We start from the raw sequence: 18,763 nt of genomic DNA, 5'->3' as shown, positions 1-18,763 counted from the left end.
AAACACACCACGAACGTCTTACACAGGGGCTCCCCCATGAACTTAAAACTTTTTACGTTTACTAACTACTTATATTCTGCAAGCTATTAAACTGACCCGACAGCATCTGCTGGCGGCGCGACCGACGAAGGCGTAGGCTGCTCACCCCCTAGCGACACAATGTTCGGCTCGACTAAGGCCGAGGTGACATTTCCCCTCGAACCAGGCTCCGGGCTATCCGCAGGCTCGGAAGCATTCTCTCCACGCATGCTTTGGGCCATGTCTTGACGGTGAACGTCCATCACCCACTCGGCGGAGACTTGCTCTGACACCGACCGCGCGTGCGGCAGCAAGCTCACCCCGATGGATTGGATGTCCTCCATGCTCAGACATTCAGCATACCCACTACAAATAGCGTCAAAGTCCAGGTTCGGGTGGTGTGTCGCCACCGAGGTCAGCACCCCCGACGCTCCATAAAATAGCCCGCTCCTGATGAGGTCCTTGACCGCGTCCGGGACCTCCGCCAGCTGGACCGTAGGCACGCTAGTACCTAGCGCAGACCCAAAGATTTCTGAGATGACGAGCTGGGCAACATTGCGGATCTGGTCGAGATCCCCTTCGAGAGCACGTCGCTGTTCATGGGACTTGGCCAGCTCCTCGGCATTTTAGCTGAAGCCTGCCTTGGATGTCTCCAGGTCTCGCTCCAGCACCTTCACCTTTTCACCCAGCTCTGGAGGAAGGGCGACAAACTCAGAAACAGGCTGAGGGAAAAATCAATACCATGAGAAAATAAAAGGGTACGCACCGATGCGAGAGGACTCAAGGGTGGAGAAATCCTCTGCCTGCCGAGCCACCTGCTCGTGTAGCCGGGCACTCGCGTCCTCCATCCCCATCACATGGCTTTGGAGCACGAGCACTTCCTCATCCGCCTCCGACTAGGCCCTCTGCTCCGCCTCTAGGGCCTCCTATGCCCTCTCCAGGGTGGCCTGCTCTGGCTCAAGGGCCACCAAGGCCTCTTGAAGCGCCGCCTCAGTATTGGCCAAGGATGTCCGTAGCCCCGCCTCGATCTCCTCATGGTGGGCCTTCGCCGCCTCGAGCCCTTGCTTGGCAGCAGTCGCTCGCTCCACCGCACGCTGCCCCTCTGCCCATGCCACGACTGCCTCAGCCGTCTGGACTTGGGACTCGCGGCAAGCGGACTCTGCCCGGTGCTCTAGCTCGGCCATCCCGGGCGTGTTCCGTCCAGAGGAAGTATGACTTGCGGGACGACACCTTCCTTATTTCCTGTGGAGAACAAGCATGCTAAAAACAACTGACGAAAAGATTCAAAGGGCAAGGATAAGTACCGGAAACTCACCTCTGTGGAGAGCTGTAGGTCGACCTCAACCAGCTACCGGGCAAACTGAGCCTGCTTCCGGGCGCTCTCAAGCTTTGCGGATAGCTCAGTGAGCTCAGACACCGCGGCATGCCCTTGCCCCCCAAAAATGTCCCAGAACTGGCGCTCCCAGAAATCCCGGAGGACGAACCTCGCCTTCGACGGGTCCTTAGGAAAGGACCACTCTAGGTCACCCTCTGATGAACCGCTGGAGGGCCCAGCCTCCGACTGGACCACCACCAGCTCCCGTGGTGACACCACCAGTTCTGCCATGGTATCCGCCTCGTCGTCAGACGGGATTTCCACCACCACGTTCGCATGGGACACCGCCGGGCGTCCCAACTCCGTCCCGGCCACGCTTCCCTCCGGCGCCTTCGGCTCCAATGGCAAGGATAGGTTGTGTAGCCCTCCACCCGGCGAGATAGGGAGTTCGCACTCCCTCGTCTCCTCCACCGCGACCGCCGAAGAAGGGGCCACGAGCATCACCTCCGCCGTCGACACCGGGATTACCGCCAACACCGACGCCGCTGCTGCCGCCTTATCAGCAGCCCCCCTAGGGGGCAACACCCCCAGGAGGGAAGGCCTTGCTGCCACCACCCCGCTACCACCTTCACTCACCACCACACGCTGCAGTGTGGGCCTCCAAACCTCCTGCACGGGGACCGAGGCGATGCTCAACCCCGGCATCTCCCGACCACTGACAAAAATCATGGGTAAGCCACACTCCAAAATACCTCAACCAGCAAGAATCAAAGAAGCAACTAAAGGAAATGTATCGGGTGGCAAGCGGCATGACCTAGAAGGCAGACTCCGACGACCATGGACCTACGGGCCGAGGACCGCTCCTAGGCTGCGACCCGTGCCCCCTCGCTTTGAACAGGGTCGGAGTCATCCTGACCGGCTCCTGCCCGGCCTTCGGGTCGCTGCGACCTCTGGCCCAGGACTCCCCGATCGAAGTAGCAGACGGGGCGTCCTCCGATTGCAAGTCGCGTATCGACCGGGCGCCAGTCTGCCCCTCAGACCGCCTGGACTGCTCGACTATAGCCGCAACAGGCAAGGCCTCTTTCGGCTGCAAGTCCGTCGTTGGCATCGGTTCCATTGCCGCACGAGCGCCCGTCCGCTCCTCGGACCGCCTGGCTCGCTCAGCCGTGCCTGCCATAGATGACGACGGGCACGGTGACCATGGCCACTTCATCGCTCGCTCACCAACAACGTCCTCACTTGCTACGTGCTTCCTTGATGCAGGAACCGCCGCACGCCATGCGGCCTCCTGCTCACCACCAGCAGACGTCGCCGCAGGGCCGCAACGATCCACTGAGGTCACATCGGCCACACCCTCTCCACCAACGTCATGGCCCGGCGGCGATACATGGTGTGAAACACCCGCACCCCATTGAGACCGCTCTTCACGAGCTTCTGGAGCTCTGCCTCGATGACTCCCACCTTGTGCTTCTCCTTTTTGGCGCAGCCTCATGCCGGTCAACACCGGGAATGGCGCTGCTACCGGATTCCTAATGTAGAACCACTCCCCATGCCACCCCTGATTGGAGTCATAGGGGAGGTACCCAGGATATGAGTCTCCTATGCCTGGCTTCCTCTGCAGGGCGAATCCTCCCACTGGCGCGATCTCAGCCAAGTCCCCCGTCGTCAAGGCTCTTGGGGAGAAGAGCCGCTGGAAGAAATCCGCGTGCAGCTCCATCCCAAGAAAAGCCTCGCAGATAGTAACGTAACCGGCGAGGTGCAGCACCCCCGTCGGATTGAGACACTACAGCTCCAGGCCCCACTCGTTGAGAAGCCCGCACAGGAACCAATGCGCGGGGTATCCCAAACCTCGCTCATGGAAGGTAAGGAATGAAACCACCTCATCGGAACGAGGTTGCGGGAACTCCTCCTTTCCAGGGACCCTCCAGTGCGCCACCTCCTGTGGCGATAGAAACCCCTTCTAGACAAAGGCCTCCAGCACCGACTTCCTCACGGTGGACGACTTCTAGTCGGACATCCTCACTCCAGATTGCAAAAAGAATCAGTAAGTTCTTCTCTTCCGCTCTCACCCTCTGCCTTCTCTTTCCTAGAGACCACCATGACTCTCAGGAATGCTCACGGTAAGAATAGCTGGAGGGCGATAGAAGAAGAAGAACAGGCAAAAGAACGGAGCAAAAACCTCTCCCTGCTCCTACTTAAAAGAAAAGGGACAACGGTTAGGGAAGGATGCGCCAATCGGGGAAGGCAGAACGACGGAGCGAGAATTTCTCTCTCTTTCCCATTTAATGCAGATGGGACGCCATCTGACCGACAGGACGTACCTAGCGCGACAAAACGGCTCCTGATCAGGCGGGACATGACCGGGACATGGCCCACCACTACCGCACGACCAACCACTACCACACGTCAAGCACAAAAACCGAAGCGCCACCACACGCGGATGACTCCCCGTCTCCCTAGGCCAGACCTAGAGAGATCCAACAGTGAAATCTCTGTTGGGAGAGATCAACCAGCCTCCTGAGTCGATTGATTCACTCAGGATAAACACCTGAGATACAGGTCTCGGTCGGACACTTCCGACTAAAGCTATCCGAACCCCGTCTCTCAGGTCACCAAGGTCCCGATCAGACGTCTTCGACTGGAGCTCTTCGAACCCCATCACTCCAAGTCACCATGGCCAGACCTAGAGAGATCCAACAGTGAGATCTCCACCAAGAGAGATCAACCGGCCTCCTGAGTCGATCGATTCACTCAGGATAAGCACCGGGACACAGGTAGGAAGTGAAGGGACGCCCCATGTGGGCCACGCCAACTCCATCACGAATGACGAGCGCGGGTCCCGGTCGAACATTTCCGATTGAAGCTCTCCAAGCCCTGTCACTCAAAACTATCAAAGGTAAACACTCCATACGAGCATTTCATACCATACGCCTGAACCCTCCGGACGGTTAGGGCATGAACCGCCCAGGGGCTCAGGAACTAAGCATCGCACATGCAGCGAAATGCATCAGAATGTTCCATGATTGCGTCACGAAGCGGCGGTTGCCTCATTCGATATGAGCAACCAAAACTGAGCCAGGGGAGAAAACCGTAGATGAGCTCCGTGCGACCCTCGCCCGGTCTAACAGACTTGGTCATCTCAACCTTCTTGTTCGATCCTGAACCTCTTGCCAAGCCCACAGAATCTCCATCGAGGGGAGGCCAAAAGGCCACCCAGGTTGGTCTCCGGAACGACCTAGGCATCTCTCAAGTTGCATGTAAAGGAGTAGTGGAATGTCACAAGAGGGCTATGCCGACCCCGTCATGAACGACGAATCCGGATTCCACTCGATCACACCCGTTAACAACTCACCGAGCTAGTCTTTCGAGCCCGAGTGATCGGGACAGGAGACGAAACTCAGCCCCTCTGGTTGTGAGGAACCGAGGATGGGGTAAACGTACATAAACTCACATCGACCCCTATGAAGGCCCGACAGGGCTCGGGGGCTCAAGAAAAATGCCAAGGACGGCAACCTCGAACTCGCCAGATCCACGACTATGACTCGCCTGGTCCCCGGCGCGCACCGATGCCTGGACCCACGAGCACCGCCTCATCTGATCTTTAACTAAACTAACAACGTCTTCGTAATGGCTTCAAACGGCTTCACTATGCTCCAAAGAAACCCTGGGACCGCGACCCTGAACTCGCGTCGACAGGATCGGCGATATCCAGCTACGGCTCCTGGGACCGCGACTCCTAAACTCGCGTAACGGCTTCACTAACTAAAACTAACTCTCTTGATCCACGGCGCGCACCGACGCCTAGGTCTACTCGCAATTCCACCTCGATCCTATCCACGGCACACACCAACGCCATGGTCCGTTCACGACTCTGACTCACCCGATCCCACAGCGCGCAACGACACCGTGGTTAAACAAAAATCCGTCTAAAAAAACACGCACACACACCCGCGGGTGCGCTCGTGCGCACCCGCCGAACAAAAAACCTCCCCCGCTGGCAACGCAGAAAAACCGCCCAGCCGGTTCTGCCCGAACCGCCCGGGGGCTCGGGGGCTCCTGTCGAGTTCATAAACCCGGGGTCTCTCGTGGACCGGCTTCTACGCCAGGGCTCGGCCTAGGAGGACGACTTCTTTTCTTCTGGACCGGCCCGAGAGTCTAAATTCGACAGACCGAAGCACTCACTTCGGGCCCTGGCCGCCTTCGGCCCATCTTATAGACCGGAGCACTCGCTTTAGGCCCTGACCGCATTCGGCCCATCTTTCTGACTAGAGCACTAGCTCAGGCTCAGGCCAACTCCGAACGGCCTCCCCGATCGGAGCGCTAGCGTCAGGCCCCAGCCGCCTTCGCACGGCCTCCGCTCGGAAAGCCTGACCCAAGGACCGCCTCCGACTCCGACCCCGTGTCTCCGACCGGGGTTCATAGAAAACCCTGCCCATCGCTATTTTCTGACTGGCGCGCCAGAACCAACTAGGGCCATCTGACCGGGGACGCCCGCTCGGGAAGAACCAGAAGGCGTACGAAGGAAGGCAAAACGGGGCTCGCAAGTCAAAACACGGCACCAGGGACCATACCCTACGAAATAGTACTTTACAACCGCCCTGCCACAAACAGTATTGTAGGCGCCAACATTTACCTCTACAGTATTGTAGGCGCCGGTCAAAACACCCGTACGGTAAGACCCCCCATGTGCCTCTGGGCATCAACAGTATTGTGGGCGCCGGAATTCACCTACCAGGTGAACGTGGTAAAGCCATGCCTCCAGTCGGCGAGACAGCATTTTTGCAGGTACCAACGTCCTCCAGTCTTGAAGAAAGCAGCTCAACCTCCCACATGTACCTGACATTCTGCGGTGACATCAACATTATCGCGGGCACCCACCATTGTCCCGTCCCCGTCGGCGTGGGCAACAAGGCTTAGAAACGTCCGTACTCTCTCTCCCTCTCATTTGTAAAGCCATCCCCTTCTTCTATAAAAGGGGATGTGCTCCCTCCAAGCACAGGCAGTTCACCCAAGTCGACCTCTTCAAGTTCAAGTTTAGGGTTGGACACTTCATTCATAGCATAGCTCCCGTCGATCTCGGCCCTTCCGACTGGACCGACCGGACACCCCCATCTCTCTCTCGTTTGTACCCCCACTACAGACTTCGAGCGCCTGGACTCAGGAATAAAGTCACCGACCGACCCCGACTGGACGTAGGGCACGTTGTCCGAACCAGTATAAATCCTGTGTCATTGAGCGTTAGGCCACCTCCGATCACAACGTACAACAAAACTACAAATATTTACTAGTTGGTCACTTTCTGCACCGACACTCTGTGTCATCTTTTCATCCACTGTCCTTTTGCAACTTCCTGCTGGAATTGGTTGCAGGTTCAAACAGATCAGCAGGATGGATTTTCTTCGGAATATAGAGTTGTTCAGAAGGCAGCTCCAAGTGCCTTTCTTCACATAGATCATAATAATCATATGTTGGACAATTTGGAAGGCAAGAAATGGACTGATTTTCAACCAAATCCAACCTTCAATTCAAGCATCCAAGAGAGAGTTCAAAGATGAGTTCACGCTGCTTCTTTTGCGCGCCAAAAAGAAATTCTTTCCCTCGATAGAATTATGGTTAAACAATCTAGTCTAATTTCTCTAGCTTGGTTGATCTTTTTTTCTTTTTCTTTTTGTTTCTTGAACTCTCCATTTCTCTCTGTATCTGCTTGTTTTAAAATTTCTTAATAAAATTCAGTAGGGGCAAGCCCCTCCTGTTCCCCTAAAAAAAAGGCTTTCATCAAATTATTGGGACTCCAATACAAAATACAGTACAAAAAGGGCTTGGAGAATAAGGCTGCCAATGCACTTTCTCGGCAGCCCGAACCTACCCAATTGACTGCAATATCCACAAGCACGCCCAAGTGGCTGGAAACCATCATAGAAGGATATACCAAGGATGATGCCACCAAACAACTGCTAACTGAGCTCAGCATCACCGGATCCAGTGACAAGGGATTTTCATTAACCGATGGCTTAATCAAGTACAAGAACAGAATATGGTTGGGTAACCACACTGAAGCTCATCACGCCGTCTTATTGGCTCTACACTCAAGTGGATTGGGTGGACACGGTGGCATTACTGCTACATACAACAAGGTTAAAGCTCTATTTGCTTGGCCTCACATGAAGAAATCAGTCCAGGAGTACATTGCTGCTTGTGAGGTATGTGCCCAGGCTAAACCTGAACATTGTCGATTACCTGGACTCCTTCAGCCCCTCCCGGTTCCAACTCATGCTTGGCATATCATTAGTCTTGATTTCACTGAGGGCCTTCTTAAATCTAAAACCTTTGACACAATACTAGTCATTGTGGACAAACTCACAAAATATGCCAATTTCCTGTGTCTATCTCACCCATACACTGCCTTATCCATAGCTCAATTATTCTTGTCCCATGTCTACAAACTCCGTGGCATGCCATCTGTCATTATTTCCGATAGGGACCGTATCTTCACGAGCTCATTATGGCAGGAACTCTTTAAACTCACTGAAACCACACTTGACATGAGTCATGCCTATCATCCCCAAACCGATGGCCAAACCGAGCGCCTCAACCAATGCCTTGAAACCTATCTACGCTGCATGGTTCACTCCTGTCCTCAGAAATGGGCACAATGGACACCATTAGCCAAAATTGGTATAATACCACATATCATTAAGCTCACGGCCACACCCCATTTGAGGCTCTCTATGGCTATCCACCCAAACATTTTGGCATTACAGCTTCCGATGCTTGCCAAGCTATGCAGCACGGATACAGATACGTGTATCGGTATCGGAAGGATACGGATACGCAGATACGACAATTTTCTAAAAAACCCGATATGCAGATACGTTTTACTATTTAAAAAAATAAATAAATAATGGCACATATTAAAATTGTGAAGTAGTTCAGTAACCACTAATTAGTAAAGTAGCAGTTCAGGTAGAAAAGAGAGGAAGAGGACAAAGGAGCACAGGACAGCCACAGGCCCACAGCCCACAGGAACAACCGTACAGGACATCAAATTCTCAAATTAGCGCGTGTTTAGGTGGGTGAAAGTTGGAAATTTGGCTACTGTAGCACTTTCGTTTTTATTTGACAAATAGTGTTCAATCATAGACTAATTAGGCTCAAAACGTTCGTCTCGTAATTTCCAACTAAACTGTGCAATTAGTTTTTTTTTCGTCTACATTTAATGCTCCATGCATGTATCGTAAGATTCGATGTGATGGCTACTGTAGCACTTTTTTGGAATTGGGGGTGGGAACTAAACACGCGCTTAAGTGTCCTGGTTGCCCCACTCTGCCGTCGACCTTATCCTCGTCCCAGCCTCCCAACGAGAGCGCACGTCTCCCCCGTCCTCCCTCCCAATCTAGACACTTCTCCCGTACCTAGGTCCCTAGACATCTCCGCTGCTCCCACCACGCCGCCCACCCTCCTCCCCTTCGTATATCTCTCGCGACGTCAGGGCGCAGCGGGTGGCCGCCTCTTGGCACCGCGCTGTGCGGGCGAGCAGGCCTCGTCGCCGGCGAGCAGAGGCTCGTCGCAGGTGGCCGGCGGCCGGCGAGCGGGGATGCGGCATCACTGCGCGGGGATGCGGCGCAAGGCGCGGGCGTGCGGAAGTGCGGGCATCCGAGGCTAGGGCGTCGGGGACAGAGGGATAAGGGAGTCTACTGTTATTGGGTTGGGTTGTATCCACAAGCCAGATACGTATCGACTGCCGTATCCAATATTCGCGAAAAAAAACAAAAAATCAGATACTCCGAGGATACGTACCGGAGGAGTATCGGACACGTATCCGCGCTCCCAGTGACGTATCCGTGTAACATTGCCAAGTGTCGGATTTGGAAGAGTGGATTCAGTCCCGGAATACCATGATTCAGCACATCCAACAGAATTTAACCCGTGCACAGCAGCGTATGAAGCACCAAGCTGACAAGAATCGTCAGGAAAGAACATTTCAGGTTGGCGACTGGGTGTATGTCAAGTTGCAACCTCATGTTCAACAATCCGTCACTCGCCGAACTAACCAGAAGCTGAGTTATAAGTATTTTGGGCCATATCTCATCCTTCAGACTGTGGGTAAGGTTGCTTACAAACTACAGTTACCAGCTTCTAGCTAGATTCACTCTGTTTTACATGTTTCTCAGTTGAAAAAAGGCCCTTCCTCCGAATGCTGCCCTGTCGACTGACGACGATTTGCAGCTACTCTTCATGCTGGACTCTCTGCCGCCGACACAGGTATTGGCTCAACGCTTGCATCTGGTTGGTCATCGAGTGGTACCTTCAGTTCTTGTGCAGCGGGAGTCTTGTCCTCCTCATTGGGCGGTTTGGCAAGCTGCGTCTACTGTACCTCGTCTGTTGCCGGCGTCATCCTCTGCATCAGCATCGCGAGGGTGCGCTGCAACTTAAGGGGGGAGGGAATGTCACGTAAAGGGCCTATGCTGTGCATTTGTGATTTGGACTACACTAGCTGGATCAAGGCTCGTAAGCCGGCCTGCGAGCCGCAGGGGTGTATCGCTGAGCTTTGGCCCATTTACTTGTGCACTGACTAAAACTAGCTGTGTGGGAGGTTGGGCGGACAGCTAAGAACAATCAAAACATATTGCCTTCTTCCTCTGCTTTGCTCCGAGACGGCGCCGCCGTGCTCCTCCGCCGCGCGCATACGCCGGCAAGCCCTCCAGTTACCTCGGATCGTAACACCATTGACTTGTGATGAACAGTAGTGTTGTTGCCAAGCCAATTTCTGTTCTTGAAGCAAAGTAGTCCATCTTTCAGAGTCTAACCCAGCATAACTGAAGGAGAGATAACCAATTAGGATAAAAGATCACAAGCCATAGAATCCTTGATGTAGCTGTGCATGACCTCGGTGCACCACTAAGGAGTGTTAGAAGAAACAACCAAGCAATGGAGCTGATCATGTGACCGGTGGGACAGAGCATCAACGACACGGTTATCACACCCTTTTTTGTAGACAATGCGATAGCGAAAACCAAGAATCTTTAGTAAAGACTTTCTGTTGCCAATTGGTGTGAAGGAACTACTCGTTGAGGTGAATCAAACTTTTCTGATCCGTGTAGAGGATAAACTCGGAATGTTGCAAGTAAAAGCGACATTGTTCGATGGCAAAGATGATTCCCATGTGTTCCTTTTCATCTGTTGATAGGCCTTGAGTTTTGGGGCCATGGGGCTTGCTGATGTAGGCCAAAGGGTGACCACATTGCATAAAAATGATGCCAATACCATTTTTACTTGCATCTGTCTCCAAGAAGAAGGCCAGAGCAAAATCAGGCACCCCTAAGTCTAGGGCAGCCGACAATGCATCTTTTAGAAGCTGGGAAGTAGTTGCATGCTCATCTGTCCATGGAAACAGCTAGTGCATTTTTTAGCAAATTAGCCAATGGTTTAGCAATGACTACAAAGTGACACACGAAGCAACAATAATAGCCGGCAATACCTAGGAAACAATGCAGTTATTTGATATCAGTCAGATTAGGCCAAGTCGAAATGGCCTGCACTTTGGCAGGATTAGTGGCAATGTCGTCGTTGGAAATTAGATGGCCCAAATAGTGAATATTTTTTGCTGAGCAAATGTACACTTGGACAATTTGAAACTCCACCCCTCTATTTGTAATAATTTTGAATTGATGCCTTATCTAGAACGAGGTTGAAGCCTAAATTTACTCCATTATATCTTAAAAAATAGATATCAATAATTTTTTTACCTTAAAAAAGTACAAGCTACAGTATTGCTGCCTACTTTTCCAAACCCACCAAGCTCCTCCATTTCCAACTTCTGCAATACGACATTCAGCCCAATAAGGTATGCAGCCCAACAATGCTGTATCTTTTGTTTTTGTTTTTTCTTCTTTCTTTTCCATGGTTCAAGCCCACGGGCCCGCTAAGTGGCCGACGGGCCAATAAGAAGCGGCCAAGAAGGTTTTTATCTAAAGTAAAAAAATATTTTATTGCGAGGAAAGTACCTTTTCATTTATATTCTGTCTTTCTGGTTCTGTTTTTTTTGAATAAGGGATTTCATTACTCATTGGACTCAGCCAAATCGCTGGTCACCAAATTCTCGACAAAGCGAAGTATATCCCCCCAAGTGATTTGATCATCACTTGGACATTTACACCCAAATGCTGCTAAAGCATCAGCAACTTTATTACATAGTACACACTTGTACTCTAGCCTCAGAAAACTCCAACATCAGCAGTAAGCGGAGCTCAGTGATAACCCCCATCCAACACCGAAAATCTATGTTCATCGCCCTCTACTGCAGTCTTTTTACCAATTTGTAGAACTCAACAATATAGTAAGAAAGCTATCCTAATTTCTTACATCATATTTTTATTCGATTACAACATTTTTTGGATGAAATAGTAATTATTTTAATTAGGTACAAGAGGAACAATTCTGCTAAATCATTTAAACATTCTTTTTCATTCTTGAGCAAATGAACTGAAAGAAGTCAAAGAACTAGCGAACTGGCCCATACAAACTACGCATGTACCATGATATTCAACGTTTTTATCGCAGTAGGTGTCCCACCATCAACAGTTTGGTATAATTTTGTACATAATGGTCGTAGTGGTGAGTAATTTTATCAACATGCGTATGTGTAATTAATTTCCCCCAATTGATGTGTTAATTCGAGGCCTTAAGAATTAAAGTGGAGATCCTTTTGTTGACCAATACTAGTATAGCAGATAAACAATGCGTAGAATCAAAATATTGTACTATAATTTTGAAAAACAAAACTTTGTTATTTCTATTAATAACCTAGATGGCTATACATACATAACATGGTGGAAGACGGTGGGTGGTGTGTACGTAATTAGCTACTCTCTCAGTCAGGATAAGCAGCATGCAATTCTAGAGTTTGCATTGGAGCGTCTCCTAGAAAGATTACAACTTTAGGGATGTGAGGTAATTGTGAAGTAACTAGGGTAGGGCTCACTGAGTAAAAAAAGAAAAGAAATCAACTCCATCTGTTCTCTCTCCTGCCCTCCCCCATTCATGTTCTCTTTGGCGCTCCTCCCATTCATTTTCTCTATCATGCACTCATTTGCTCGTGTGTGTGTGAATAAGAAGTTGTGGCTGTAGACTTGGAGTGGACATGAATCCAGGGACACTTGCGTCATTTCCTCTCTTGTGCACTTCTATGCATATGTGTGAAAAGAAGTTGTGATTGCATAGACTTGTAGTGGATAGAAATCTAGGGACACGTGCGTCATTTTCCATCTCCACCAACTTGTCCTCGGTAACCTGGCTAGACTTGCGTTCTTTCACGAACGGGGTTTATTTTTTCATGGACCGAGGGAGTCATGTACGTACTAGGTGTGAATGCTAGAGCCTGAAGTGTGAATATATAGGGCCTATATACTACTGGAGGCGCCCTCTTTGCCGAGGGCCCAGGGCACTCGGCAAAGGCCCAAAAGCCCTCGGCAAAGGCTTTGCCGAGTGCCGTCCTCGGCAAAGAGCCCTCGGAAAAAAATTTAACGGCAAAGAGGCTTTTTGCCGAGGGCCATTTGTCGGGCACTCGGCAAAGCCTTTTTCGAGTGCCAACGGCGGCACTCGGCAAAGAAAAGCAGCCGTCAACGGCGCTGCTCCATTGATGGCGCCTTTGCCGAGTGCCGACAGTTAGGGCACTCGGCAAAGACATTTTTTATTTTTTTTCAAAAACTCTTTGCCGAGTGCCGCGGCGGCAAGGCACTCGGCAAAGACATTTTTTTTAAAAAAAAACTCTTTCCCGAGTGCCACGGCGGCGCGCACTCGGCAAAGCCATTTTTTAATTTTTTTAAAAAGCTCTTTGCCGAGTGCCTCCCCAGCTTGGCACTCGCCAAAGATTTTTTGCTTTTTAAAAAAAAAATCTTTGCCGAGTGCAATGTCCTGGCACTCGGCAAAGTTTCCCAGCTTTGCCGAGTGCCATGACCATTGCACTCGGCAAATCAACCGAAATTGCAATTTTTTTTTGTTTTTTGCATTCCACTGACACAAACCGTTCAAATATATATCACATGTCACATATATATCACAAACATCACAATAATCACATATATATCACAACGAAACCATTTTCACACATTATATCACAACCACAACTCAAATAACAACATATCACAACCACAAGTCAAATATCACAACCACAAGTCACAAATTCACAACCACAGTCCATCAAGTCCAAGCACAAGTCACAACCACAAGTGAAGCTCAAGTCCAAGCACATGACGAAGCACAACTCCTCAAAAAGGCGGTCTATGACACGATGGTGAAGCAAAGGCTCCATCATTCGGTGACGCATGAGCGGGGTTATTCGAACCCGCCGACAGAAGCTGCAAAAAGGATAAGAGGTTGTATGTGTGAGATTCATCTAGTAAGTTTCTATGTGAAGCATTGGTGTATGTCATAGCTAGTGCAATCATCTAGTAAGTTTCTATGTCAAGCATCTAGTAAATTGAGAATGTCAAGCATGGTTGTATGTCATAGCTAGTGCAAGCATGTAGTAAGTTTCTATGTCAAGCATCTAGTAAGTTTCTATGTCAAGCATCTAGTAAGTTTGTATGTCAACCATGGTTGTATGTCAAGGAAGCATCTAGTAAGAGTGAACTTTCATACTTACAGGAGTGGCTGTAGGAGTAGGCGGTGGAGGAACTGCCAACGGCAAAGGTACACCCCCTTGATGGACACTCCACATGAAGGCCTCCATTTCTTGCATCCTCCTCTCCTAGGCCATGAACGCTTCCCTCTAGGCCTGCAGCTGTGCGCTCTGAGCCTCGACCACGAGCTTCTGGGCCTGCAGCTCGGCCTGCAATACAAACTTCAATGTTTTAGTAATGCAAATGTAACTTAGGTGTGCAAAGATAAACGTACGACGAGTAAAACAGGACGTACCTCGAGAGCGTCGACTCGCTGCAGTGACGGAGTAGGCCGTGGGCATATGGGCTAGCTGGAGCTTGTGCTCCGTGCTCGGAGCACGTCGAGAGAGGGAACAGTGGTGGAGTTGATGGCGCCATCTGCAATCCACAGCCACCCATGCTTCTTGCCTCTTCCTAGCCTCATGATGGTCTCTGCATCAATGGGCTCAGTGCGCACATCGTAATCTTCCCCATGGACCTCCCTCACCTTTGAGGTGTACTCTTGGACCTTAGTGTGCACGGTCAGGTCGGAGTACACCTCGCGTGGGGCAGACAGGTCGAAGGAGATAGAGGAAGACGCCCTGCCCATGTGGGACATAGCCCACGCAGAGAACTCCGAGACCTCCACGCCCGGGTGTGCAGCCTCCTACGAGTAAGACGGCAAGATGGTGAGAAATAAGGCAGAACTCAGCGTCAAATAAGATAAAAGAAATCACTTACATATGCTTGTTTATAGGCGGGGAGGTTGCGGCTGCCTTGATGGTGAGTAGCACCTCGCCTCAGCAGACGCTGGTCCTGCTGCCTCGCGTGGTTCTCAACGAAGTCGTTGGACAACCACCTGTCCATGATCATCTCCCAGCACACGGAGTGGGATCGGCACCACCAGGGAATCACCTACAAGTCATCGATTATTTGACATAGAAAAAGATAAAATTAAACTGACTTAATCTCAAAACGAATCATTATTAATATTTTTCGTCTACCTCAAGGTACTGGGCCCAGGACAGCTCCACCTGTCTTGCATCAGGCTTGCTGATGGACTGCTTCAACACCACGGCATAGTAGTCTATGTGGGCCTGCACGCGCGCCTCGTGGTGCATGTCGGTGATGTACTTCCTACAGGCGGCGGCAGCCGCCTGATCCGTCCGGGCCTCAAGTCCTTCTTCTGGCTTGAAATACCTCTGCATACAAAACCGATGTATCCATTCATTATTTCAATAAAAGACTTGCCCAATGAAAATGTTGTGCGAGAGAGACTTACCCAAAACTCCGCCAGTACCCGCTCCTGCTTGTTGCGGTACCTGTCGTCAGGGGCCAACTGGTACCTGTCCCACGTGTAGGCCGGCTCCCGCACGTCCTCGGACATGTTCACAAGGCCGGGGTACCATTTCCTGCACAAAACACTAAGGATCCTCGCGGGGGAGCGTGCAGGAGTACCCGACAAAACCAACCAGGCCCTGCACAAGTGATTAAGAAAATTTACCAGTTCCTCTTTTGATTTCCAACATTATCATATGAAGTAGTTGTGATAACATCTATAGTTACTTACCTCTTTGCCATAGGGCGAATCAGTGCCCAGTTGTGAGGAAGCGGAGGCTGAGGGAGGCTCGCGGGACCTTGCTGGTAGACAGTCGAGGGTAGCGGAACTGTCGCCCTCGGCGGCCTCGTCCTCGGCTGCCTCGTCCTCTGTCTGTCGGACGTCCTCATCCTCGGGCGTGGCCGTCACGTGCTCCTCCTCTATCACCTCATCTGAAGGTGGCGGGGAAGGAGTCCGCTGCCTCCTGTTGACCCTGGTCCTCCTCCTCTAACCTCCTGTGGATGCTACCCCTGACCCGACCCCTCGTCTAAAACAGGAGGGCATGGTCTCCCGTAAAGGGAGACCGTCTCATGTCGTGGACGGCTGCTCGCCATCACCTGTAATCACAAAGAATGAACAAGACTTATTAGTATATATATTAGAAATAGATTCAAAATAAATAAAGAAAACACAAACTAAAACAAACGTAGTATTACATGTATTAGGAATAATCTTCATGATTAGGATCATAGGTGTCGTCATCACTGTCAAAATTGTCCAAATGGGCAACACTATCTGAAGGTTCTATGTTGTCTTCGTCGTCATTGCCTAGCCTTAATCGGTCAAGCATTTGTATGTCCTTGGCATTTTGCACCACATCTCCATCAACCTCGTCATCCTCCATTTCGTTGTCTACATCCATTTCGATCGCTTCGGGTAAGACTATCTCAAATGTGCCTGGTAGCCCATCTTCTTGATAGAACTGTCCATCAAATGTGTTTGCGTTGAAGTTGTAATCATCATCGTTTGGGGCAGGTAGTTTACCGTGTGGAGACACCTGGTCCACAATAGCCCAACCCTTAAGATCCGCTTTGTCTTGGTTGGCATATCGCGTATAGTACACCTGCATGGCCTGTTGAGCCACAATGTAGACATCTTTTCCTAGATAGACGGAATCTTCTCGAATCTCGACTAGCCCAAGATGAGGGGTTCGTCTCGTTTCTCGAGGATTAAACCAGTGGCATTTGAACACGACAGGTTTATGTTTGTAAACATGAAATGAGAGTTCATAGATTTCCTCAACTCTACCATGATAGTCGAGGCCATCAGTGCCGGGCGTACAAACTCCGCTATTTGTGGTTTTCCGTTTGGGCTGAGTCTGCTCATATCTTGTTGTGTGGAAGTGATATATGTTCACGTCATAACCGGTAAATGACTGCACCCTAACGTCATAGCCGCCTGCAACCTGTCTCAACTCCTCACTCATGGACGAGTCAGTCTGGGCCTGCAAGCTCAAGCATGATAGGTCGTTATATTAATCGAATGAACGAGAAACTTGGAATATGGAATGTGGGAGCTAAATTGGACATTACCTTTTGTTTGAACCAAGAAATGAAATCAGACCTCCCCGCACCCGCACCCCGAGAAAGAAGGGTGTCATGTTCCTGCGAGGTAGGATCCCTTGATTGATGCCAGGACTCATGAACAAATTCCCTGTCCGAACGAGAATCAGTGGGGTTGCATGAAGAATATTTAGGGCGTATTGAAATAAGTTCGTTGAGAACTTACTCGACGAACGGCTGCACCTTGGGAAGGTTGGTCAACACATATAGCATGACACTTCACCACTCTTCATTTCCCAATATCTTATTGGTCGATCCACTTGCGCTGCCGAGTTGGCCTTGGAACAGGCTAATGGTCCATTCATTTTCGCCAACATTGTAACGAGGGAGTGGATTATGATTGCTAGGAAGTTTCGGCTTGTAGTATAGTGTTGTGAAGTTTGCCACCTCCTCCCTTAGACTTGCCTCTGCAATGGAAGCCTCAATTCTAGCTTTATTTGTATATTTCTTGCGAAGAGTCTTTAGACATCTCTCGATTGGATAGCACCACCGGGCTTGCACGACCCCCCAAACGTGCCTCGGACGGGAGGTGCACAATCAGATGCTGCATGGGCAAGAAGAAGCCGGGTGGAAAGATCTTCTCTAGCTTACAAAGCAACACAGGTGTCGCTTTTTCTAAGTCCCGAGCGACGGTCCGAGATATCTCCTTGGCACAAAGCTGATGGAAGAAAAAGCTCAACTCTGCCAGCACTTGCCAGACATGGTCAGGGACATAGCCTCGGACCATCGCCAGAAGAAGCCGCTCAATCCATATGTAGTAGTCATGACTCTTCATCCCGTTGACTCGTAAAGTGCCTAAGTTCACTTCCCTGCTCAGATTCGCTGCATATCCATCTAGGAACATTAACGTCTTGATCCATTTTAGTACTTCCCTCCTTTGATTGGGTTCCAAGATGAAATCGACCTTAGGTCTTTTCCATTGTTTGTTTCGGCCACTAGGAGGCTGCATCTCTTGCTTCGGTCTATCACACAATGTCGCTAGGTCCACTCTAGCCTTAACGTTGTCCTTAGACTTGTCAGTGTTCATGAGAGTTCCCTAAAGTGCCTCGGTGATATTCTTTTCGGTGTGCATTACATCAATGTTATGTGGTAGAAGAAGGTCATTGAAATAGGGGAGCCTCATCAAGCCAGGACTTATGAGTCCATATATGTTCCTCACAATATCCCACAAAACCACCTCCTTCATTGGGCACGAGTGCATCTATCTGAGCACGCACCTCAACACCACTCTTCATGCGCGGTTTAGGGTCTATCACTGCAACACCTTTCGTAAAGTTCTTGATGTCTTGTCTGAATGGATGGTTAGAAGGGAGGAATTGACGATGCTTGTCGAACGACGAATACTTGCCACCCTTCTTCAACCAAATGAACCTCACAGCTTCCTTGCATATTGGGCACGGGAACTTCCCATGGACACACCAGACGGTGAATAACCCATACGCTAGGAAGTCATGCAGGGAGTAGTGGTACCAAACATGCATCTTGAAGGATGATTTTTAGCTCGGTCGTATGTCCATACCCCCTTCTCCCAAGCGTCGATCCAATTCATCAATCATAGGCTCCATGTACACACCCATATTACTCCCCGGGTGTCCAGGAATTATCAACGACAAGAAGACGTTATGCCATTGAAAGGAGATGCCGGGGGGGAGACTCAGGGGGATAACAAACACGGGCCAACATGTGTATGGGGCAGACAACTGTCCATAAGGATTGAACCCATCTGTTGCCAGCGCGACACGTACATTACGAGCCTCAGCTGCTTTGTCAGGATGTTTGTCATTAAAGTATGTCCATGCTTCGGCATCGGACGGATGCACCATCGTCCATGGCTTGTACCATACACCTTCTT

Source organism: Miscanthus floridulus, chromosome 18, assembly GCF_019320115.1.
Source record: "Miscanthus floridulus cultivar M001 chromosome 18, ASM1932011v1, whole genome shotgun sequence".
Taxonomy (NCBI): Eukaryota; Viridiplantae; Streptophyta; class Magnoliopsida; order Poales; family Poaceae; genus Miscanthus; species Miscanthus floridulus.
This window is presented reverse-complemented; position numbering follows the sequence as displayed.